The following is a 26,601-nucleotide window of genomic DNA, read 5'->3' as shown; positions in this document are numbered from 1 at the left end:
ATATTGACATGATAGCATCACACAGTTGCTAAAGATTTGCCGGCTGCACAACAATGATGCAAATCTCATGTTGCAACACATCCCAAAAGTACTCTATTGGATTGAGATCTGGTGACAGTGTAGATTATAGTGTACTCCTGGTCACGTTAAATAAACCAGTTTGAGATGATTTGAGCTTTATGACATGGTGTGTTATCCTTCTGGAAGTAGCTATCAGAAGAGTACAGTGGTCATAAAGGTATATACACGGTCAGCAACAATACTCAGGAAGGCTGTGGCATTTAAACAATGCTCAATTGGTACTAATTGGTACTTGGCTCAAATTGGGCCAAGAAAATATCCCCCACACCATTACACAACCACTAATAGCCTGAACCATTGATACAAGGCAGGATGGATCCATGCTTTCATGTTATTGGTGCCAAATTCTGACCCTACTATCCAAATGTCATAGCAGAAATTGAGATTCATCAGACCAGGTAATGCTTTTCCAGTCTTCTGTTGTCCAATTTTCGTGAGTTTGTGTGAATTGTTTCCTCAGTTGCTTGTTCTTAACTGATAGGAGTTCACCCGGTGTAGTCTCCTACTGCTGTAACCCATCTGCTTCAAAGTTCAACATGTTGCTTGTTCAGGGATACTCTTCTGCATACCTTGGTTGCCCTTCTATCAGCTCAAACCAGTCTGGCCATTCTTCTCTGACCTCTGGCATCAACAAGGCATTGTTGCCAAGGCAACTGCCACAAAATAGGTATTTTCCCTTTATCTGACCATTCTCTATAAAGCCTAGAGATGGTTGTGCATGAAAATCCCAGTAGATCAGCAATTTCTAAGATACTCAGACTAGCCTGTCTGGCACCACAACCAGAGTCACTTAAATCATCCTTTCTTACCCAATCTAATACTTGGTTTGAACTTCAGCAGATCGCCTTGACTACATGCCTAAATGAAATGAGTTGCGTATATATATTTCTTAAATATATATTTTTTCTTAATGCAAAATAGATTGGCCTAATAGATTAACCCTGAGCTACTGCACCAATCTGTCATGTATTTTGAATACACCTTGTATTTTGAAGTTGTGCTGGTATTTTTCTATCGTTGAATTGATGCAAATCCAACCCAGGCCCCCTCCTTCTATAAACTTCATATGTTATGACAAGATAGAATGTCACAATATCTTTAAACATCTTCCTTCTTTCCATTCTAATTCCAGTGCTTAAGTAGCAGAAAATAGGATCCTAACTTTGTCCATGTTAGCTTGTTAGATTAAAATAATTATGACCAACCAGTGTTTACCAGAGGCACAATTCAGGTTTTTCTAGTGTTTCTTTAATTCTCTTATTCCAAATGAATCCCACTTCCATTCAGATTTAAGTTTTTCAGACCTTTCCTCCATGCTTCCCAGGCATTATCCATATCATTAAAACAAATCATAAATGGAATCCATTACAATAATATGCCTAAATTGCAAGTGATGAATATTAAACAGAGCTTCATTCAAATGATGAATGTTAGCAATTAACAAGCAAATTTAAGATACACATACATAATGTAAAAGGAGCCTTTCATGCACTTCTGAAAACCCTTTTTAAGTAGAGACTTTACAATCTGGGGATGATCCCACGCTAATCTGGTCTTAATACTCACTTACAGTAAAAAGACTAACTTTTGGGTATAGTGCTGTTGTAGTGTGCACCAGAGCTGTGGGATAGCAGCAGATTAAGATTAAGACTTTGTGCATGCTGTAATGGACTTCTTGGAGTCAGAGAAGGGGAACAAGGTTGCATATTAACTCAGACAACCTCATAAGCAGGTTCAACAAACTTAGTATTGTGGGTAATGTTACAAAAATGATTCTGCACATAGACACTTGCATATCTTTGTATGAGACAGTACGACATGTTAAGTGCTGGTACGCTGCAGTTACTGCGCAATCAGATGACCAGCTAAGCAAATCAAGGAGAAACACAAAGCTAAAACAATACTAGCTGCAGACACTGAGAGAGAACCTATACATGAGAATCAGTCCCCTCTTTATACCATACTACATAGTCTGGTCTTGATCTGCTGCTAATACGGTACTATCTCAGGTACACTGCACATGTATTATTTCTAACACAAATGCAAAAGAAATGAAAGGCATGCCTTTCCATATGGGAGCCTGTTCTTCCTTTAGATAACAGCACATTGGTGTTGTTTACTAAGACATGCAATGGCCTTTCTAACACCAAAAGCAACACAATTTGGGTGATACATTGAATTGAATAAGTATTCTCATCACAACCTATTTTACCTTCTTTCAGACACATATGAAACTGAACACAGCGGAAATGCATTTTCCATATAGCTATGTCTATACCTTGATTTCCAGGCATTTCAGGTTTGCTGATATGCTGGATGGCATTGTTGTTTCGCCTCTGTCTGACAATTATAGGTATTAATAGGTATGCACAAATGAAATACTTGTTATCACCCAGAAGCCATCCACCAGTAGACTCAATATTCATAAAAAGTCTTTAGTGATTGCAGACTTAGCTGTATTGTTAATGTAAAGGATCAGTATGGGAGGTGCAATGAGGCTCTAAGAGGCTGGGTGAATAAATGGGTGTCAGCTACAGCAGACTGATTTAATTTATATAACACTTAAGTGATGGGCTTGTGAGCTGGGACACAGACACAGAATGCAATGGATAGTTCTTTGGTTGGCTTTCTTTATTTGCAGTCATTCTGTTTGTATCCTGCCCTTCCCTTTTTTTTCTTCCTGCTTCTCCACATAACCAATTGAATCTCCATGTAAGGAAATCTAGCTGCAACCTTAGAACACATTCATAAAAATGTTTAAAGCACATAAAATTATAGGTTAGTATTTCTAACAGTCTACATGATTTAAAATAATTAAAAATTTTACCTATAAAATGCCATACAATAAATGCTTTAATGTATTTTATCATGTACATAATATAGTCTCGAGTATAAATCTTAGTATTCTAAGTTCAGAGAACTGTCACATCATGAACTGAATAGATTCTGTGTGACAACTGCTTCCTGGAGCTATGGTTGGTGTTGTATTGATTAGTACACAAAGAAATCTCCAAATGCCTTCTTTATTACTTCTGGGAACTCTCCTTCCATCTCTCTCCCAGTTCTATTTATATATATTGTCACACACGTGTGCATGGGAGGCAGCTTAAGGGCTTAGAAAAAACTGATTATTCATCTGCCCCCTACGCTGACGCTCTTTCTGAATTCTCTACAGGTCTTACCCGGGAAATCCCACCAGGAGCCGCCATTTCCAAGAAGGACACATCACTTCCGGTTCCAGCCCCAAGGATGATGTCACTTCCAGTTCCGGCCCAGAGGACGACATCACTTCCGCCCTCTGTCCTATAAAGCCCCACTGCCTTTGCTCTGGCAGGCAGTTCTGTTTTGGACTCTGTTGTATAAACTTATGAAAATTTATTAAGTACGTTTGTAGCCAGGAAACCGCATTAAACGGGTGGCTGCCCCAAACCTTTCCACGCCTCTCGTCTCTACTTATTACAATATATATATTTGTACAGTGCCACAACACACATTACCACAACATAACATCTCCCCCTTTCTTAAATATCTAACTCCCTGTCCAAAACTTGCCGTTAAAAAAATGGAAAATAACACAACAAAAGAAAACAACAGACTAATCTGTTTGACTTGCATTAAGATCCCGTCTCATAGTCTTTTAATCACACAGGATGGCGGCAAAGGAGGCCCTTCAAGGTGGACTTCCCATTTCCTTCAGGGACCAACAAAGCAGGTGGTTTCACGGTTAGAATCGGAGGTGGCAAACACGGATCCCCGTGTGACTCAAGCAAGGCAGCAGGAGGCGCACCAGAGGATTGATCCGAGGCTGGTGCATCATTTGCTGAATCTGCACATAGTTTGCAAGGGGACAACCGCAATGCATTCCATACTTTACTGTCACCAAACATGTAGCTGCTTTCTCCAGTTTTGTCAAGTACAGGCGTGGGATTACTGTAATGTGGCAATCCTTTTCACAAGGGTTGGCATTTTTACTCACAATGTGTCTCCCTTTGCCAATAATGGGACACGAGCTTCTCTTCTATCATCCGTGTATTTCTTCATCTTATTCTGTTTAGCAGCAACTCGTTGTGTGACATGTGTCTGGTCACACTTACAGGTAATCTAACTTAGACACCATTAACATATCCTACTACGCCACCCAGTTTTATTAACAGACTGGGAACTCTTGAAATTTACTGATAAAAGCACACAGGTTTCTTTAAATTGGACGGTGAGTAAACGCACAATGAAAGACACAACAGTAATTTCAGGAAAAGCAACAGTAACTTCTATTACACAAGACAATAATTCCATTAAAAGGATAAATGAACATAATAAAATCTAACAATATCAGGAACAAAATTACTTTTTTTAAAAAGGAAAGCACATAGTCCTCTATAAAAGTCCATTAAAAAGAAAGATTGGAGGATACAACCTTTAGTCGTGCAGAGTCCAGTTTGCGCACTGTCACCCAAACAATTAATCGTCCAACTGTTCACCGATACATTCTGTTCACTGGACACTCATTTCCCAACAGAAGTTTTGTCAAATCGTGGAATCCCTGTCAGTGTCTCTTCGTCGTTCTTTTTTTCCACTCTAGGCTCCTTGTATTGCTGTCACCTAGGCACGCCTCACTTATCATTCGCCAGCTTTGCTCGGTCCTTTCATGCAGCTTCCCTCTCTCGCTAGACCCACAACCAGCATCTCCTTGTGGAGCTGTCTCTTCCTCCCTGGAAGTAAGTGTTGCCGTCCTTGTGCCTCACGTCATGCCAGCCATGTAACCTTGTCTCCCTGCGAGCCCCTGTGCTCTGTCCAAGTATCTTAGCAGTGTTCTCAGTGAACTGTCCCTCTCTGACAGTTGTCTTATGCTTGCATCGTCTAGTTCAACAGATGTTAACAAAGGCAATACATTCAGTTTGGTACGCATCTTGTGCCCATGAAGCAATTCAAAAGGCAAATTACCTGTTGTCTCATGTGGCATAACTCTAAAGATATGAAGGAATTCCATAATGGATGATTTCCAGGGCTTACGCTGTAAATTAAGCATTTGTACCGTTTCCTGGAGCACTCGATTAAATCCTTCAATTGCCCCATTAGCCTTAGGGTGATAATTTGCAGATCTAGTGTGCTGAATATCCCTCTCCTGTAGGAATGTGGTCATCATAGAGGATGTGAACTGAGGACCAAGCCATCGTGTGTTATAAATGCAGTCAGGTCCCTACTCTCCACTTGATGGTACGCGTTTGCAAGATCTGTAGTGGAAAAGACAGTAGCATGTTGTAATTGAGAAAGCAGTTCTTCAATATGTGGCAGCGGAAAAGAATCAACAATAACAGCCTTATTAGGCTCACAAAGGTCCACATATAAACGTATGCCACCAGTTTTCTTTTGTGTGACTACTATTGGTGATCCCCACGGAGAAGCATCCACGGACTAAATAATTCCAGCATCTAGCAAGTAGCGCAGTTCAGCAGAAACAGCAGTCCGTACTGATATTGGCAAGCTCCTCAATCTGTGCTGCACCTGTGGAACGTCTGGCCGGATTCCTACCTTATGCACAAACCCTTTTGCACAACCTAGGCCTCTGAATGGAGTGGAAGACAACTGTAACACTGGGGCTGGTGGGGTAAGTACTGTATTACCTTCGATGTGCAGTTTCAAAAATGTAACTAAGTCCATGCCTAGTAAAGGGGCACCGGTTTGCACAATGAAGAAAGTAGTCGTTACCGTGACAGCTGCATATGAAACTCGGGCTTGGAGGCAACCTATGAACGGTAGTTCAGTTTTGGAATAACAGAGCAGGCGTACGGGAGGTACAGATAAATTATAAGTACCAAAATACCGGTTACATAACCCGCAGGGTAAAATGGATACGGATGAGCCCGTATCTACGAGGAGACACACTGAATACAGTTTAGAATCATTTGCTTGAATTGTAACAGCACATGAAAATTTTTCCAGGCTGGTTTGTACTATCATTCACACACTGGTAGTTTCTGTAATCTCAATACCCCAAACTCAGTCTTGTGGAGCAGTGCAACATACACAAGAAAAATGTCCAGATTTCCCGTAGCTTCTGCATGTAGCCGATGCAGCCAGATACTCTGGAGCATTTGCAGGATGTGCGTCGGATCCACAGCGGAAACATGACTGATTCTTATTGGAGGTAATAGAAGTGCCAGAACTAGGCTGTACGCGGGCCTGGCCATCACGGCGTTGTGTAGATAACATTGTGCTTTGTACTGCATCGACTGACGCTAGAGAAGAGGCCGCCAGGATCCCTGCTTGATTTTTAGCTGCTTCAATTTGTGAAGCGAGCATCACCGCTTTTTCAAGAGTGAGGTCATGTTCAAATAATAACTTCTCACGGACACATGGACAGGCTGCCTTTTCTACCAACTGGTCCCGTAACATTTCATCAGTTTTATCTTTAAAGTCGCAGGTAGATGCAAGATCTTGTAATGCAGAAATATACTGAGCCACAATAACAAGCAAATAATTTTCAAATATTTTCATCCATGTATCAAACGGAAGTGTGAGCTCTGCTGAACGGGGAAGAAAAGCAACTGGTAGTGGAACAGTAGAAGCATCCATCATTGCCTAGAAATGTCCTCATTGCCAATTTTGTTGTATTGATTAGTATACAAAGAAATCTCCAAATACCTTCTTTATTACAGAAAGACCTCTGTCATACAATTTCCTTCTGGGAACTCTCCTCCCATCCCTCTCCCAGTTCTGTTTATATACAGTATATTTGTACAGTGCCAACTACTGTCCAAATTAAATAACAGTAATACCACAACTTAAGAGTTGGCATAAAAGGAATACTATTTAAGAAGCACTTAGTGATTAATGACTAGATTGGTAAACAAGCAGGTTATGAAGAATTTAACATGTTACTTTAGTTATGATGGAGTTGGAGAAACATTGAATTCTTAAGATGAATTTTATAATGTTCTTAGTGTAATATAATATATGACTTTTAATTTCACTCTTGTTCTGCCACAGAAGAAAAAAGACAAAGAACAACCTAACTTTCTTTAAAATGCCAGGCCAAGAACGTAGCAGTTCAGCTGGATCACAGCATAGGCAAAGAAAAAATAGTGTACACACAGAAAAAAAATCTGATTTATAAAGCCGTGCATACAGATTTCATGCCAAGTTCCTTTATAAAGCTCCAAACATCTTAAAACTGTTTGCTTGTGCAGACGCTTGTAGCCAATCCCCGTCACCATCGCTCAGTAACAATTTAAGGCTTAAAAATGCACTTTTTGAATATGCCTAACCTAATCCCAAAATAAATTTGCCCATGTTCCTGAGAAATGTCTATGCTACAAACCATTGAAGAACAAAGGAAAAAGGCAGAAAAAGATACTTCAGCAAATGAGAACTTGAATTTGAAGTATTATTGACTGAGTGGAGAAATGCAAAAACATTGTTTGCTGGGATCTCTGTGGGTGTCGCCAACAAAAGGAAAAAATTAAGCATGGAAACGAGAGACTCCAGCAATGCATGCCATAACATAAGACCAGTGCCGGGATGAAGAGAAAGTGTTCCGATAGAAAGGTTGAAGTGAAAATGAGAATTATAGAACACCGGCATAGTGTGTATTATACTACTTGGAGTAAAGGTTCAACCGACCACACACTCACACTGTGAGTTGCAGGTTTTATAGTAGAAACAGCCATCTGTGGCCTTCTGCCATGCTGTGACGAGTATTCTGATATAATGTCTAAAGATTAACCAGTCCCAGTCATAGACCTATAGGCTACTGCACTAATCATGGCCAAATGTACCACAGCACAATTGTGCAAGTTGCCAATGAACACACATAACCAATATGTGACTTTACATGTTTGTTTATTTTATCATTTCATAGGTTGCAATTTACCAAGTGGAGAGAGCAAGAGCAATATGATATCACCCAGTACCCTAACTTCCACCAATGCCAGGAGACCCATGTGACATGTTTCGACTGATGAGGTGCTGCAGACACAGCAAGAATTGATTCAGGCTATTCATGCCTTTGTCAAAGTCAGCATGAACTGATGCAGGCTGTCTGCTCTGAGGTGCAAGATACTATGAACAGTTTCATTGAATTTGTGAAAAAATGAAATACTGTAGCCAAGTAAATGTCAATGTTGCAATACATCCAGTAGTTTATTCTTTATACATTTAACATACAACATGCAAAACTCTTGCCAATTGCAGTTCTGTCCTGAGGAATAGGTTCTGGATCATTTATTTGCTCATTTTGGCCCATCTCAGGTGGCAGAGGCAGTCCATGGTTCTGTACTATGTTATGCAGTACTGCACAAGCCACAACAATGTAGCAAACCTTTGTGTAGTTGTACAGAAGAGTGCCATCAGGTTAATCCAAACACTGCTATCTACCTTTTAATGAGCCAATAGTTACATCACTGATTATGTGCAGAGTGCCTGTCATTAGATCTTCTCTCCTGTGGTGTCTGTGAGTTGATGAATGGTGTGAGGAGCCAGTCTCTGAAGGTTTCCCCAACTATCACCTGAAAGAAAAATTATACACGCCATCTTTAATGTACTAAACTTAATTGAACCTACTTTCCAAGAAGCCAACGATTACTAACATTGTGACCCTAAAGTCCTACTCCTACTCTACTGGTTGATGAAAGAATTGTCGGTTGAGCTTGGCCACCTTTCTATAATGTCAGTTAGACACATTTTAGCATCACATTTTATTTGTGTGTTAATAGAATAAAATTCAGTCAGTAATTGTCCAACCCACTATATCCTAATACTGATTCACGGGGGTCTGCTGGAGCCAATCCCAGCCAATACAGGGTGCAAGGCAGGAACAAACCCCATGCAGGGTGCCAGCCCACCACAGGGCACACACACCCACACACCAAGCACACACTAGAGAAAATTTAGGATCGCCAATGGACCTAACCCGTGTGTCTTTAGACTGTGGGAGGAAACCAGAACACCCAGAGGAAACCCACGCAGACACGGGGAGATCATGCAAACTCCACGTAGGGAGGACCCGGGAAGTGAACCCAGGTCTCCTTACTGCGTGGCAGCAACACTTGCCACTGCGCCACCCTTAGAATAAAAGTCTTTTTGTTCATAAAAACCATTCATTCTGTGATGGCTCTTTTGTTGCAACATGTGCAGTCAATTCCACTGATGACATTAGAAAAATTAGCAAATGCTGAAAATTGCCTTTTTATCTCATTTGGATGAAATTGGATGTATCTGGGTAGCATTGTAATTATACTATCCTATACTGATGTCATGATAAGGCTCAGCGATGACTACGAGATTCCTGCTTGATCAGTCAGTTCACATTAAAATGCACCCATCAGCAAATAGCTTATGTTTGTTAAAATATGCCACAGCATATGGACTGTGTGACTTGTGCGTTATGGTCTATGCAATATGGGCCCCAATTCAGCACAGAGGAAACTGTAGGAAATCTAAATCACTATATTTGGCAAGTCATCATCATGAGCCAAAAAAATCATTGCAATATCTAAAATCTTGTACCTTGAGTAACTGCCATTGCTAATATCCTCCAAAAAAGCTAATGATGCCATTGCCAGTTATGTCGTACACCAAACAGCATACCCTTTTGACAGACAAAATAGATGGGCTACATACTGAGGCAATTACCAATAAGTGTATGTATTAGGTGTTATTACCATCTTTGAAGAGAGCTGTATTGAGAGAGCATATTAGTTAACTATGATATAATTAATAAAAGAAGAGCAAAGTGTGAATGATGTTTTAATGAAATGTGTAACAAAATCAGATTTGCAGCATTGTCCTGCCACAACTAAAAAGTTTATGTTGGACTTCTGGATGGTTCCAACATTAGGTAACTTCAAGCCACTCCAAGTTTGTGTTTTATAAATCCTGGCTTTTGCATACAAAATGGCTTATGTACATTTCTGGGCATATGCAACTTTTATACATGAGACATTAGGAGTTTAAAAAAGTCAAGCTTCAAAAGCAAAACACCACGAAAACTTTTAGTCAAAATTGCTTGCTGTAATTATAAATCATAAATCACTAAGAAGAGTTAAATGCACCAAAAAATAAAAAACAGAGATCTTGGATGTCAATGGGCCTGTGGCCCTGGGTTATAAAGCATTGCACCAAAGATGACTTCCCGGACACATTTCCTAGGAAGCATCACATTGTGGCAACAGAACCACAAATTGGCAGCACCTACTAATAAAAAAATTGCAATATGGTGAAAAAAAATAATATATATATTAATAACAATTATTAACATTTTTCTAAGAGACAGTAACTATACAAAGAGATTCCCTGTTGTTCAAAACCTGCAAAAATCTTTATATATATTACGCTACCGTGGCTGTCCGTTTGTCCAGGATTTTAAATCACCTGTAGCTCGCAAACCATTTGACCTATTGACCTGAAATTTGGTACACATATACTTTGTGACATCTACATTCCGCTTTCGGGGTGATGATTGACCTCCAAGGTTATTGCTCTTTTTATTTTTATTTTATTGTAGAATCAATTCTTGGCAGCAGCCAGCTGGGCGGCTGTACGGCGCATGCATATGGGGGCCGTTCTCAACCCTCCCTCCTTCGCGATCATTTTCCCTACCTCTTCATATCTTAAATAATTCTTGAGGCAGATTGAAGACTTAAGTGCCAGCTTAAGTGAAAAATTAAAGAAAACTTACTAAGTAATTGCAACACAAACACTGACTTAATCAGTTTTAATGCGAATAGATGCTGACGAAAGAATAGAAGAAGCAGACCACTAGGGTGGAGAAAAGAAGAGCTGCTCGGGAAGCAGCAAGCACATCAACCTCTGACCAAATGAATACTAAACATACAGAGAAAGATGATGAAAACTATGAATGTTCAAGTCAAGTGTGTTCTGTGCAGTGTGCTGTTACTGGTGTTAAATTATCCTGGTCCAGACTATGGCTTGAAAATACCTCTTGATTCCAATTTCATTCAAAGCTGCTGCCAACCATACAGTCAGTACAGCTTGTTCATGTGGTATTTGAACATGTGTGTGTTCTCTGATGATACCATAAGAGTCTGCCGCTTTACTGGCAACATAAAGAAAGAGGCATTTTCATTATAAATTAGCATGAAGATGAAGATATAATAGGATTCAATGCCAGAAAGGAAAAAAACATATTGAAATGCAGAGCACAGGAAAAATGTTTATAAAACTGGGTGGAGTATGTTCCTAAACTCATAGTGTTCTCCAGTTTCTCAAGTTTAATTGTAGTAAAGTTACACAGACAAAACATGTGACCTTATATAGTGATGTCAGAATGCATGTTTTCAACCTGATCAGGTTGTGTTTAGAACATGTTACAGTTGGCTGACTTCTTAATGTATTTATTATTAGTAAAATTCTCAGTTTCATTAAATGCCCCACCCACATTTTTTAAAGAAAACATCTTGTGCTTAGATATCACACAAATAGACAAGCCTGACTGTGTGAGTCATCATGAGACTGACCTTATTCTGCCATATCCATCCACCACTTATTAGAAACATCTTAATTGATGAATGAGGACTTTATCAGCCATGGCAGGAGTCGTTATGTCTGTGATTCTCCTAGAAATGTATCTGTCACGCAGCTCAAAATTGAATAGCCATTTTCAGACCAAGGCAGAGATGTGGCACTAACTTAAGGCACTCTGGAGGGAATGAATGATTAATGTAGTTTATAGACAAGCTAGCCTTGTTTGCCTTCTGTATGTAATCTCTGGTGGTTCAAGTTTGAATGGATCTAATAAAAAAAGACGTTATGTTTTCCATCTTTTCTGCTTGGCCCACATCGGACAATTTCTTTATTGACAAAATGTACTAATGAAATGTCACCTTGGACAGATTGATAAAGGACTGAAGTGTTAAAAAGTTTTATTCTTTAAGTATTCCCTGTTTTTGCATTGAAGAAATTTATTACAAAAGCTAGACACATTTTTAATGACTACACAATATTATACATGATGCTTTAATCTGGGGGTATACAAAGGAGAATATATTTTGGTATATATCATTTGTTATACATAAATACTTTAAAATCTTTTCTCTGTAATTTTTAAATTGACATTTATGTGGTGGAACAGAATCATACTTATAATACTTTTTAATATAGTTATTAAGCTGTGAAATAATCCTTGGGTTATTTTATGACATAGCAGACAATGTGTCTAAGTGGTTGTATTGTACTGTTTAATCCCCAAAACTAATTATCATATTTTGATTGATCCCACATTCTTTTTTGTCAATTGTAATTACAGTTTTGTTTGCTTTGCAAGGTTCCTTGTAATCATATGTAAAAGACACTATATAAAATAATATTAAAATGCTTACTGTGAAGCTCTGAGCAAGCCAGTTAATCCACTACCAATCCAATTATCCATATAAATCACCATGGTATACATACAAGTTATTTTGTATAAAAGTCTCCATCCATCCATCCTCTTCCGCTTATCCGGGGTCGGGTCGCGGGGGCAGCAGCTTAAGCAGAGAGGCCCAGACTTCCCTCTCCCCAGCAACTTCTTCCAGCTCTTCCGGGAGAATCCCAAGGCAATCCCAGCCCAGCCGGGAGACATAGTCCCTCCAGCGTTTCCTGGGTCTTCCCCAGGGCCTCCACCCGTTTGGACATGCCTAGAACATCTCACCAGGGAGGCGTCCAGGAGGTATCCTGATCAGATGCCCGAGCCACCTTATCTGACTCCTCTCAATGCAGAGGAGCAGTGGCTGTGCTCTGAGCCCCTCCCGGATGACTGAGCTTCTCACCCTATCTTTAAGGGAAAGCCCAGACACCCTGCGGAGGAAACTCATTTCAGCCGTTTGTATTTGCGATCTCGTTCTTTTGATCACTACCCATAGCTCATGACCATAGGTGAGGGTAGGAACGTAGATCGACTGGTAAATTGAGAGCTTCGCCTTATGGCTCAGCTCTTTTTTCACCACGACAGACCTATGCAGAGCCTGCATCACTGCGGATGCCGCACCGATCCGCCTTTCGATCTCATGGTCCATTCTTCCCTCACTCGTGAACAAGACCCCGAGATACTTGAACTCCTCTACTTGGGGCAGGATCTCTCCCCCAACCCTGAGAGGGCACTCCACCCTTTTCCAGCTGAGGACCATGGTCTTGGATTTGGAGGTGCTGATTCTCATCCCAGCTGCTTCACACTCAGCTGCAAACCGATCCAGAAAAAAAGTAAAATAATAAAAGTCTTATAAAAATAATTAAAAAAAAAGAACAATGCAAATACAAATAGGATTGTTTTCCACTTGTATGCAAATATTACTCAATCTCAGTCAGTCATTAAATACACAATTATTCCGATTTGCAAGTGTACTAGTAATGCTGGTATACAGTATAGTTGTACACAAAGTAGTAGCCTTTCCTTAACAAGGTGGGTATTTCTGTTGAATTTACAGAATACACAACCAGCCTTTTAACTATATTTAAAATATATTGTACAGTTGCACCCAAAGAATGGTGTTACATAGATTGCTGTGCAGTAAGTGTGCGCAAGGACTGCTATTTCATCCTTCAGGCACAACCTATAGAAATTCTAATCATTTTAGTCAGTCTCCATAATTTGGTTTACTTTCTGCAAACAGAGAAAGGTACACATCAGCATGTAAACAATATCTTAAACAGACACAGACAGAGGATGCCATATCTCTTGCACTTTATACAATCCTGGTACATCTGTAAAATATAAACTGCTATTTCAGAGTTCTTTTTATATCATACATACTGTTGTACCATCAAAGCTAACCACCAAACATCTCAGTGTAGCATTTAGCACCACCCTCTAAAACTGGATTTTTACCTTCCAAACCAAAAAACTACAGCATGTATGGACTGGTAGCATCACATTCTCAATGTGGACTCTTAACACAGGCACTCCAAGAGTAGTGTGCTGAGCCTCCTTCTGTATTTATGGTTCATCTGTGATTGTGAGGCTAAACACAGCTTCAATTCCATCATTAAATTTGCTGATGACCAATAATGATAAGATGGCTTACAGAGAAGGTTTAACTGCTGACTCAATGGCTCCAGGACAACAATCTCACACTTAATGTTAGCAAAACCAAGCAGCTGATCATAGACTTCAGAAGACAGACTAGGCTTTAAAATATAGCAACAATATATAATATTGTTAAAATATAGCAAGTTTAAATTTCCCGGATTGATTATAATCAATACAGGAAATTTAAAGTTGCTATATTCACTGGTGAATTGTAGTGGTCACAACACATTTTTTCTCTTGACAAAAAGTCTGATTCCTTAGAGGTCTGAGGACACGTCACATTTCTACATTTGTTTCACAGACTTCATCAGCTGTATTGTCTATTCTCACTGGATGAATCACTTACTGGCATGGCACCTGCTCATCTCAAGATCGTAAAGCACTGCCGAGCACTGCAGAGTGTGATGAAGGTGGCCACGATACTATAATACATATAGAATATTCTCTGCATAAGAAAGTGAACAGAATTATTAAAGATCTCAACCATCCTGCACAGCTACTTTTCTCACTCCTCTCTTCTAAGGGTACATAACCATTGGCACTCACACCAGTTGATTCAGGATCAGTTACTATCCACAAGTTATAAGGATGCTGAGCAGCCAATCATAAGAATAAATATTGTAACATAAAAAACAGATTAATGTAAACTTTTCATTTATTTTTTATTTTATTTATGTTTTGCTTTTTTTGAATTGTACTTTTGTCAAATGTTCTGAGGAGACATGCAAGTAAGAAGTTTATTGCATTACACAGCATATCTTGCAGTGTTACAGTTTTGAAGTTTCAGATTTCAGTGGGTTATAGTGTTAAAAACCAAAGATACTGTACAACATCAGTCAGTGTAAAAAGTTAGTTTGCTGGAGTGATAAAATCATGGAGTGGAATATATCCATCACTGTAAAGTTTTAATTCTACATCCAGGAATTTTTTTTGTGCTCTTCTAAGACATTTCTGGAATGATGGTGTTTTATCTCTGTAATTGGACAAAGCTCCTAATAATAATAATAATAATAATAATACATTTTATTTATATAGCGTGTTTCCCATGCTTATGCTGCAATTGCCCTCCAAGGAATACCACATATAACTAATTTCATGTTTGCTTTTGTTACGCTAGCCAATGCAATGTTTAAATTGATAGTTCACCTGTAAAACTAATCAACTGTTGATCTTAAATAACCAAATTTATTACAAAGTTGTTCTGGGCTGAGAAAGCTAACACTAGCTAGCATGCATAACTAACTTTACTAGTAAACTGAATATGTAAATTAGCTAAAAATTAAAACCTGGTCAAATATGTTCTGTTCAGTAAATGTATACCATTATATACAGTATTCAGTTCACATACATTTTCTCATTATGCATTAGGTGAGGTTTCTGTAAGAATTATTAACATTTATTACTGTTGGCATCAGAAACCATGTTACAAATTTGTGTAAAAAGTACTATTTAGCTAAATGTCACTAATGTTAAATGTAACCTGCCTGTTTACAGTATTATTTAATCTCATATTAGGCATCAAGGCTGAATGATAGCGCTGCCATCTTTTAAAAACAGTCTGGAATGACATCTATTGGCAGGAAGGATTAGGAATGGGGGCTAATTAAATTAATCCAAATGTACAAACATGCCTCTTCTTCAAGTGCTTATTATGAATTTGTTTAATTTAATATAAAGGCATTTGCAACCCTCTAAGTATAATCAATTCCCTGACCTAAATTGCCACTTACCACAAACTTTCAAGGTAGATTCCTTTCGTTCTTGTGTACTGTTCATCCAGATTACAGAGAGCAAATAAAACTGAATGCAATACGAGACCAAGTAAAACCAAAAACATATTGGAGTTATTGATATTTATGGGGCTGAGCTGATTGGACTCTTTAGCTGGCATGTTAACCTAGAGTGTAACGCCTGAAATGATAATTTGAAAGAAATGAGTATAGGGTGGGTAACCAGGTTACACAATTCAGTGCACTCTCTCTACGGCACAGATTCTGGCTCCAGTAATAACAACATGTTGTGCTCCATTTTGAGCGATTTTAGCTTCAAAACAGCACACCTGGAGTGAATGATCCCATATTGTCATTCTCTGTACTGTCATTGGTCCAGAATGATACCATCTTCTGTTAGTCCATTTACACACTTTGACAATTGTCTTGTGTCAAACTTTAAACCCTTGCTTTACAGCCATGCTCATCCAGGGATACATAAAATTCCTACAGTGCTGAACCTCTTATTTTCAAACAACAGTAGCCACTGAACAAATCATATTAGTAACAAAAATATTAATGAATCAAAATAAATTTCTTCCTTTTTAAAATTGAAAATGCTGAAAGATTTTAGACATTGAAGGGGATGCATTTTTACTGTGACCTAAAAGTATGATTAGGATCCATCAACTAACAGTGTCAATTGGTACTAGACATGAAATTAATGAAATGTGCCCTACTCAGTATCAATTTAAAGGTATACATTGTAGTTGGGTGCCTAATGATTATGTGGCGTGAAGCAAACAAAGATACAGATTATTTTTTATTGCATTGCTAAAGAGCTTAAATGCAAAATTGTTTAATTTAAATACTGACTTGTTTAAAATGCACTGTTATGCCATATAAATGCAGTGCTATCTCATTTAAATGCAATAATTTTTATTTTCAAACTGGCTCTATTGCGCAAATGGACTGGTGAACATAACTGATTAATTATATTTTGAACAAAAACATTCTTTGCATTACAGTACCTCACACTGTACTGTATACAAATTCTGGAAATTATAATATAGATCTACAATCCACATTGGCCATAATTACTGAAATATGCTATTCACTGTTTTATTATTTAATTTAATTTAACAACTAGTTAAAGGAAAAAAAAACCCTTCGATTTAACTTGTATTATTCTTATTATTTAAAAGACACAGCAATAAATAAGACAGATGTACAGACACCTGGGGCTCCAGGCTTGGATAAGGGTCACAGTGATGACATGAAGTGTGGTGCTAGTGAGTGTGCAAATGATTTACACCATGCCTCTCCTATGGGATACTCAGGAGCAGCAAAGTAGGCACCCCTACTTCAGAGAGAGAAGGAGAGAAAGAACATGACATATAAAGATAAAAATTAAGAATAAGTGAACATCTCACAACCTTATTATTTGAATAAATAAACAATATACATATTATTAAAAGAAAATCAACACAGATTGGGTTTATTACTCCTCAATGAAGTAAAAGTAGACTTTGGAAGAGCAATTATTACATTAAATTTAAGAATTGTGGTTTACCATTAACAAGAATTCTGTTCAGAAATCTGCATTTTCCTTTGCTTAATTTGGTACTGAATGTTATCTTTAAATTACCCTCCTGAGCACTTATGTAAAATATTAAATTAGCCATAATTAAACTCAAGGCACACTCCAACCTAACCAGATGTATACCAGTTGTCTCATAATACATATTCATATTTTAATAACACTCCAATAGACAATTTCAAGTCCACAAAAATGTTTTCCCACATATACACTACTTCCAATTTGCATTAATATTGCACTATAATAATCTAGCTTCAATATAGCATAATAAAATAGCAAATATAATTCTGAAAGTCAAAATTCTAGGGCTCTCTCCTGAAATACGCAAAGAACTTACTGTGGTAATTCGTCTATCATGAATTAACGCTTTAAAAGAAAAAAGTTCTAAGACTAGTGTGAAGACGTCTTACACACAGGAAAAAAGTTAAAGCACTTACCTGTTTAAATCATCGAAGTGTAGGAGTATGTTCCCACGAGGATTTTTAACCTTGACTTCAGTAGGTTCGCAAGGTGCGGTGCTGGTGATGTGTTGGGAGCGTGTCCAGTTGAGGCCTGGTGGACGCTGCATGTTTGCCCATCAAAAAGGTGAGTGTCTCCATCGTCCCTACCATGATCAAAATAAGAAGGGTGGAGCATGTTAGTTCATGCATTCATGTGTTAGTTTTGATGAAAAGATCTCAAGAGAAAGTCCCAAGGCAAAAGTAACTTATTTCTGATTTAAAGAAAGCATGTCAGAGAGCTGAGCGCAAATGGAGAAAAACTAAATTGATTATCCACTATGAGATATTAAAGGCTAAAATAACAGAATACAACAACATAGTTTGTCTTGAGAGGCGGTGTTATTTCTCTAAATTTATAATTAATAATGCTAGTAGTCCGAGAGTTTTATTGTCTACTACTGATCATTTGCTAAATCCAGGTCACTCAATGGATTGCCTCCGAAAAACTTCCAGTGAAACTTGTGAGGCTTTTGCTATATTTTTTAATCACAAAATAAATGATATTAGAAATAATATAGTACACCCCATCCCCCAATACTGATCCTCTTAAATGCCAGTATTCCTTTTTAAGCGAATTAAATTCTTTCACCAGGATAGATCTACCTGATTTATATATAAATAATTTCTCAACTGAGATCCTCCTAGTTTTTTCAAAGAAGTATTGATATGGAGTCTTCCCAGATTGTCATAAGCTGTTTTTAAACCCCTGCTCAAGAAAACTAATCTTAACCCCTATGTTTTTGAAACTTTAGACCTATTTCTAACCTGCCTTTCTTAAGTAAAATCCTAGAAAAAGCAGTCATTATGCAGCTAAATAATCACATGAACAAAACATGGTTTTCTTGGCAAGTTTCAGTCAGATTTTAGAACAAATCACAGTACAGAAACTGCACACTTTAAACTATTAAATGACTTGCGGGAAAATGCAGATAGAGGCCGTTTATCTGTTCCCATCCTCTAAGATCTGAGTGACTCATTTGATACCATTGATCACAATATAGGGTAGTCCAGATCTAATTATGCAATTTTCATTACACTATAATTTATTAAGTTTATTACATAGGAAATTACCCAAAAATCCAGGACCATCGACAAAGTGTGCGAACTGACGACATGAAGAATCGTCTTCGCCCTGAAATGGAATCGTCCCTGCATAAATCAAAGTCATCCAGACGATCTGGATCTGCATAATTAGATCTAAACCACCCTGTATTCCTAGAAATCACCTTAGTCAGTGGGTGGGTCTCTCTTGCAGTGTTTTAAGTTGGTTTGAGTCTTACTTGACAGGTAGAAAATTCTTTGTTAGTTGTGGTAATTATACTGCAAAGACACATAATATTCTTTATGGTGTTCCACAAGGATCTATCCTGGATCCACTGCTCTTTTCAATTTATATGTTTTCATCAGGTCTTATTATCTAAAGGCATTATGTGTGCTACCACAGTTATGCTGATGACACACAATAGTATTTATCAATAGCATCTGATGTCCCCGACTCTCTTGGTTAACTGACTCAGTGTCTTACTTGTGTTTCTGAATAGATGAGTAGTAATTTTCTTAAACTAAATAAGGAGAAATCAGAAATCCTACTGATTGGCAAAAATGGATATAGTGAGGGTATTAGAAATAAACTTGATCCATTAGACTTGAAAGTTAAGACAGAGGTAAATAATTTAGGGGTAATTATTGGCTCTGACCTAAATTTTAAATCACATATTAATCAGATTACTAGGACGGAATTTTTTCACTTATAAAGTACAGCAAAAATTAGACCCCTTATAACTTTGCAAGATGCTGAAAAATGAGTTCACGCTTTTGCTTTCAGTCGGCTAGATTACAATAACGCACTCATCTCAGGACAACCCAAAAAAGACATCAATCGATTGCAACTAGTGCAGAATGCAGCTACCAGAATCTTAACTAGGAAAAGAAAATCCAAGCACATCTCTCCAGTTTTGATGTCACTACATTGGTTACCCATGTCATTTAGACTTGACTTTAAAATACTGCTTATGGTTTACAAAGCCTTAAATAATCTCACTCCATCCTATATCTCGGAATGCTTTTGGTCTCAAGATATTACTTGTGTCCATAAAGTTTTGAATTGACATGGTTAAAAAGACAGCATTTTTTTAGACTTCAGGTGCTTCTTATAAGTCAGCTTAAGAAGGGTAAACAATGCTTACCTGTACATGCTTCTTTAAGTTTGAAGGCAAATTCTTGAAAGAGATTTCTTTAGATGCTGACAGACAGATAAAGCACTGTATTTTATATGAATCATCTTTGCATTTTACAACTTTGAACAAGTATTGAAATGTGACCATGGGGGAAAAAGCACATTCACTTTCCATGTCTTAACAGTGAGCAGGAAGCATGAGAACAACAAAATAAATGAGCAGTGAAAAGTGGGCTTTTTTGAAAAATGATATATGGCATTCTATTGGCCTCATCTGGGAAAAGATGAACTATAAACTAAGGTGACCACACACCTGATATGTCTCTTTTATGAATTTATAATAGCTTGGTCTGTGTAAGGATTAATGATGACTTCCTGGAAAATATAAAAAAAGTAAATAGTCTCCTGTTTGACCTAAAAATGTAGTGTGGTAAAGGTAAACACAGCCATGAATAAAGTATACTCAAGTAAAGTGCTTTAAACCCCAATGATTGTGAAAGATCAATATCAAATGCATAAAAAAATGGGTGAGAATGAGATTGATAGCTTTAATACATAGGTACAAAGATATAACTTGTAATAAAAACATTGTTTACTCTTTTTAAACGTCTTTTCATTTGTAGGAGAAAGTTGATTATTCCTCTGAGCAAGAAAGTTAATGTGTCGGATGGAGCAGGCACAGAGGTCGATGAGAATGTGTTTGAACATTTGGTGACCACGTAGGACATGTCAGAGGGTTATATTTTTGCACACTGGGGGGTTTTCTTTTTCTCTTAGGCAAAGAAACATGAACATTTTAAATGTAAAAGCCAGTTGATGAAGGGAAAATTGGCACCTTTTTTTGGGACCGGGTGATAAGTGAAATTGCAAATTTCCTGAGTAATTGTGTTACATGTTATTGTTGCTGGCTCTCTATAGGATGTAGATATTTATCTGCTTCGATTCTGTTGTTTATACAATGAAAATATGTTTTCACTACTGCTGATCAAAGAAAATTGGTTTAATAAATAATAATAATAATTTAATAAATCGTCAACTTAATCTAGGCTTGGACTGAAGCAGATATATACCTCTGGGGAGTGGGTGGTGTAGTGAGAGATGTTCCACTGAGAAAGCTTCAAGACCACTCAAACAGAGCGCAAGGGCTTTCAGACAGATGAGGAAACATGGCTGGCAAGACACAAGACACACGGATGATGACACCTACCTCCAGGGAGGAAGAGACACTTCCCCTAGAAAGATGCCAGTTATGGGTCCAGCAAGAGAGGGAAAACTCATAAAAGGACCGAGTAAAGCTGGTGGACGAGAAGTGAGGTGTGCCTAGGTCATGCAGCAACAGAAGAACGCCAAAAGTGAAAAAGAACGCTCAATTTATGGAAAAGGAAAAGATGCTGATAGGGATTCAACAAATTTAGCAAAACTTTTGTTGGGAAAGAAGTGTCCAGTGAACAGAGTGTTTCCATTGACAGTTGGCACACAGCGTGCAGTATGGATTTTGTACCACTAAAAGTTGTATCTACCACTATTATATCTTTAGCAGACTTTTTGATTGTGGACTGTATATTTTTTTTCCTGATATATTTTATATTCTCTGGTGTAATACAAGTTACTGTTGCTTTTCCTCAAATTATTGTCATGTCTTTTATTTTGTGTTTACTCACTGCCCAAATGAACACTAGAATGCCTGAAGCCTATGAAAAAACTTGTACATTTCATGTGTGTTCCGTGTCTACAAAGATCTGGGTAAGTGTAGGATGAAGGAAATGCTGAACACATACCTAAAGCAGAAACCTTTTCCATGTTATACTAATAATAATGTGAAGCGTATAATGTGTGAAGATGTTAGTCCAAATATCAAATAAACATATGCGCTTTTATTTAAGAATATAACCTGCCTTTCTTTTACCCAGATCTTTGTAGACATGGAACACACATTAAATGTATGTATTCCAAATAACAATTTACAGTATTATTTACCCGATACAACTCCAGGACACTCACACACAGATAAGGAGCCTTGACTTGAGCTGGGGGAGCATTTTTCCTGAGTTGAGCGGGGATGGGATCGCAGGCTGCTTGTGCTGATTGACACATTTACAAAACAAAAGATGCTGATTGAGAGGTGCGAAGGGATTTAAGTGAGCCAGAATTACGAGTTTTTTCGTAGGCTTCAGGGATTTTAGTGTTAAAAAAACCAATGTGTTGTTATCTGTAAATCTCAAGAGTTCCTAGTCTATTAATAAAACTGGGTGGCGTAATCAGATATTTTAACTGTTTCTACATTAGATTATCTATAAGTGTGACTGGACACCTATGACACATACACTTTGTAAGGACAGATGACAGTAGAGATTATAAGGATAATAGCAAACTACAGATTTTTTTCTTTAAAATTTACCCATTATTATTACTTTAATATACAGTATATTATTACAATTTATACTTTTTTCTCCAGTTTCATCCTCATCCCAAGTATCATACAACATGGATACACATTCCAAATCAAGTCATGACAGCAATATTTCGATTCCTTTACAAAAGAGGGCAACATATGATGTTTTGGATAGTCCAGAGGGCAAAGAGGAAAAGAGCCCAGCTAATTCAGTCCTCAAAAAAAGAGTTGTTGAAGCGCAGACAGCTAACATTTGTCCATTGCCATGGAAATATTTTTGTATGGTGCACTGATTAAATGTGTTTTTGCAATATTTATATGTGCTTATTTTTAAAACAAGTTTTAATTTTATGTTTTTTTTCTATTTTTTAATTGATAAAGGAATATTGTATTTCAAACAACAGGAGGTGAGTCTGTACTTGAGTAGTGTGATTACACTGGAACAATCTTTGACAAACAAGATGACTAATAGTCAACATCTTTGCAGCCCATATGAGGGACAGAACTTTACTAATGCAGCCCCATCTGTCTAACATTAAACACATACAAATTATCCCTTCAATGAACTTGATCAATGATTTTTTTTCTTAATTTTATTGGAGTACAGGTCAGCATGTTTTAGTACAGTGTCTCTGGCCTTGCTAGGCTCAGCTCCTCATTAATGTAACCTGTTATTCAAACTTGTAGGTGTTTTGTTTTTGATGTGTTTTTTTTTTGCAGAAGAATTATTCATTTATTAACAGAAGAAATGTATACCTTGGGTATCATCACTTTCTTTCCAGCCCACAGAGATCCACTGCCCAAGAAAGGATCTGAGATTCTTTTTCTCAAATATTTTATAAGTTTTAACTATGTAACAGATAAAGAAAGGCTTTAAGAATCTTTGTAGATGATAATCATATTTTTCAAATATACATATCTGTTGTGACTTTTTTAGTGTTTGTGTTTTTCTGCTTGCTAGTAGAAACATAGAAAAGAGATACAGTATAGTGTAAAGATGCAAAATTCTTATTGCCATTCATCCAGGTGAAGGAAATCCATTCACACATACTGTTTCCAGAAGTGGTAAAATTTTTTTTGATACACCTTTTCTTTTAGCATACTTATGAACATATTTCTTGCAACATTTGAAGTGTACGTTTCTATGTGTGTTACTATGGTAGTAAAAGAAGTACAGGATTTTTGGCATAGTGTTTAAAAACTGTTTAGTGAAAGACTAGTACTAATGTGCAGTTGCAGACCTCAAAATCTAAGGAACTGGTGGCCTGGTGCTTGCCCAGACAGTGAGCAATCTGGACAAATAACAACATGGCAGAGCCTGTGAAGCAACAATATCCTTAATGAGCCAAACAATTAATACTGAAATCACTCTGCAAAAGATGCAAGAGACATTCCAATACAGACAGTATCTCATCCAAAATCCTGAGATTTCAAGCACTGTTCTGTCTGTTTTCCCAAGACTCTTGGACACTAAAGTGCTGGTAAATATACAATGAAACTGATGTAGTGCTGAATGACAAAATGCAAAATTTAAATATTTGCTGTGAAATCAATTTTTCACAGGTTGCATAAGTTGCAAGTTACTATAAAATATATTTTTATTGTGGTTATTACTACTGTATATTATTAGAAACATATTTAATAAACAGAAATGTCATGGCTGACTCTTGAATGAAGTAACTAAAAAAATGTAAAATGCTCAGACTTACATATCAGTTAACGGAGTCACCAAATGCACCGGAATGGTATGCCACGCATACATTTTTTTTATTGTGTTTAAATTTAATTTTTATTTATTTTTCATTTTTTGTGGAAGCTACTTTGTTTAATATTTGCATTTGCAATGGCTTTTTTTTTACCACTAAGCAACTTGAACTTTACATTCTTCAGAGACACTGGTAGTGCTGCTTTCCCGCAGTAAGGAGACCTGGGTTCACAGCCCGGGTCCTCCCTGAGTGGAGTCTGCATAATCTCCCTGTGTCCTTTTGGGTTTCTTCCAGGTGCTGTCGTTTCCTGCCACTATTCAAAGAGATGCAGGTTAGGTGAATTTGCAATACTAAATTGGCCCTAGTGTGTGTTTGATGTATGGGCGAGTGTGTTCACCCTGCGATGGACTGGCACCCTGTCCAGGGTTTGTTCCTGCCTTGTGCCTTATGCTAGCTGGTATAGGCTCCACACTCCAACCCAACCCCACAACCCTGGTCTGGATTAAGTGGGTTAGCAAATTACATGACATTACATAACATGACATGACAATCAAGGTTGTAATAAAAAGTCACAAATGTAATGAGCTGTTTTGTTTCATATTAAAATGAGTCCTTGTTTATTTCACATGTTTTGATACTTAAAATGCATTAACACCCCAACAGATACAAAATGAACTCTAATCAAACAGAGACACTAGTGTTTAAAGCTAAACAAATGTTTATTTTTATATCTGTAATTAGGCTGTTGAGATGACCTAAACAATTTAGTATTAGGAAAGTACAGATAATTGCCAAATGTCATTACTTACAGAGTTTTTCTCACAACATAATAATGTTATTTACCTCAATCCTTAAAAAATGTTAAATTGACATTTTATCAGTGGCTTCAATATAGAAACTTTAAAAGTGTTACATTTTTACTGTCAGAGTCCAGTTTCCTGTATGTGAGTAAACCCATGACAATAAACCTGATGTGACATGTTACATAAACTGCATCTTAATGTCAAAGACAAAAGAGTTCAATCATAGCATTAATAACATGGTGAAATCTCTCTTACTTTCTCTGCTGGTTTAATGGCCATTTTCAGGGTCCACGCAGGTTGACCAGATGCCCCCAAACAAAAAAGCAGACACTTTTACAGCTAGATAAAAGTGCAGTCAGGAATTAATTATAAGGGTGGCTGTGAAATTATAGGAATTGACCTAAAATAGATTAGGTGAGTCGAAACCCAGAGTGCCTCCCTGACTATGCCTATTTATCCAGATGGCGTTTCTTATCACAGCCTCCTTTGGTCAGCCATTAATGACACACAAGACAGACTGTGCAAAGTAGAAACCAACACTTGATGAAGGGCCAATCAATTGCAAGGCCATTTTGCAGTCAACAAACAGCAATTAGGGGTTGTAAAATATCAGAGGTTAAATTATTTCTAAAAAACAGATAATTTTATTTCTTGTACTCAGTCATATTACATGAACAGATATCTCACAAGCATCATGAGGAGTGCTGATTCAACCAAGGGTTATGGGGTTCACTGTGTGTGACAGCCTCTTTTCATTTATCCTAGCTGTGTGGATCTGATAACCAAATAGACATTTAAAATTTGGTGCTATATTGTTGTGATTACTTGGTGTGCTTGGAATATGTTTTGTGAATTTTGTCTGAAATTTAGTTTCTGTTTATGTTCTTTATTATTAGTTATTAATGTCATTCATGTTAACATCAAGCCTACTCCTTCAGTAACTTTATTGTTGCAACATGTTGCTGTAACACATCTGTGTATACAACAATTTGTGACAAGAAAATCGCCATTTTCTTTAAGGATAAAAAGATTACAGATCCCTCTGTCAAATTAAGGAAAGACTGTTTACTATGTCTAGAGGAAAAAGAAAAAAAATCTGGTACTGCTTTTAAAGTTCCTGACTTTGATTTTTGTATTTTTTATGAAAGTTTACCTGATAGTTTGACCTGCGCATGTTTAGAATTTCATATTCTTGTTTTACTGATTTTTTTAATTCCTTATTTACTCATTCCAAACCTATGCTATTCAGTTTTAACGAGTTAATGTTGTTTAATTTATTTGAAAAAATACTAGTCACACACATACTACAAAAGGTCTTATTTATTCATGTACTCAGCAGTTACAAAATACCAAATAAGAGTTATAACAGCAATTTAAACAACCAACCTACTTTTGCTTTTTTATATTAATCAGCGGAAGCAAATAAATATGCAAATACATTAACCATAAAACATAATTGTCTAAGAAGCATATATTTCTTACAGTCTTCTCATGTTTGTATCTGGGCTCATCGGCTTTAGCACTGTACTTTTCTATGTCACATATCTTTTGCTCTCCTCCTATCTTTGGATGTTAATGTCTCAAGTTTGTTTATTTTTAATCTAGGTCCCCACT

The 26,601-nt window shown here is 37.3% G+C and overlaps 1 long non-coding RNA gene across 1 annotated transcript; it reads right to left on the bottom strand.

The window, feature by feature from the left end:
- Positions 1–8,552: 8,552 nt before the first annotated feature.
- On the bottom strand, positions 8,553–17,932 carry LOC120532407. The gene is made up of 2 exons (XR_005634288.1): positions 17,848–17,932; positions 8,553–8,585 (listed from the first exon to the last, which is right to left on the bottom strand). It is a non-coding gene; the product is annotated as an uncharacterized LOC120532407 (long non-coding RNA).
- Positions 17,933–26,601: the final 8,669 nt, after the last annotated feature.

Source organism: Polypterus senegalus, chromosome 7 (assembly GCF_016835505.1).
Source record: "Polypterus senegalus isolate Bchr_013 chromosome 7, ASM1683550v1, whole genome shotgun sequence".
Classification (NCBI taxonomy): domain Eukaryota; kingdom Metazoa; phylum Chordata; class Cladistia; order Polypteriformes; family Polypteridae; genus Polypterus; species Polypterus senegalus.
This window is presented reverse-complemented; position numbering and strand designations above follow the sequence as displayed.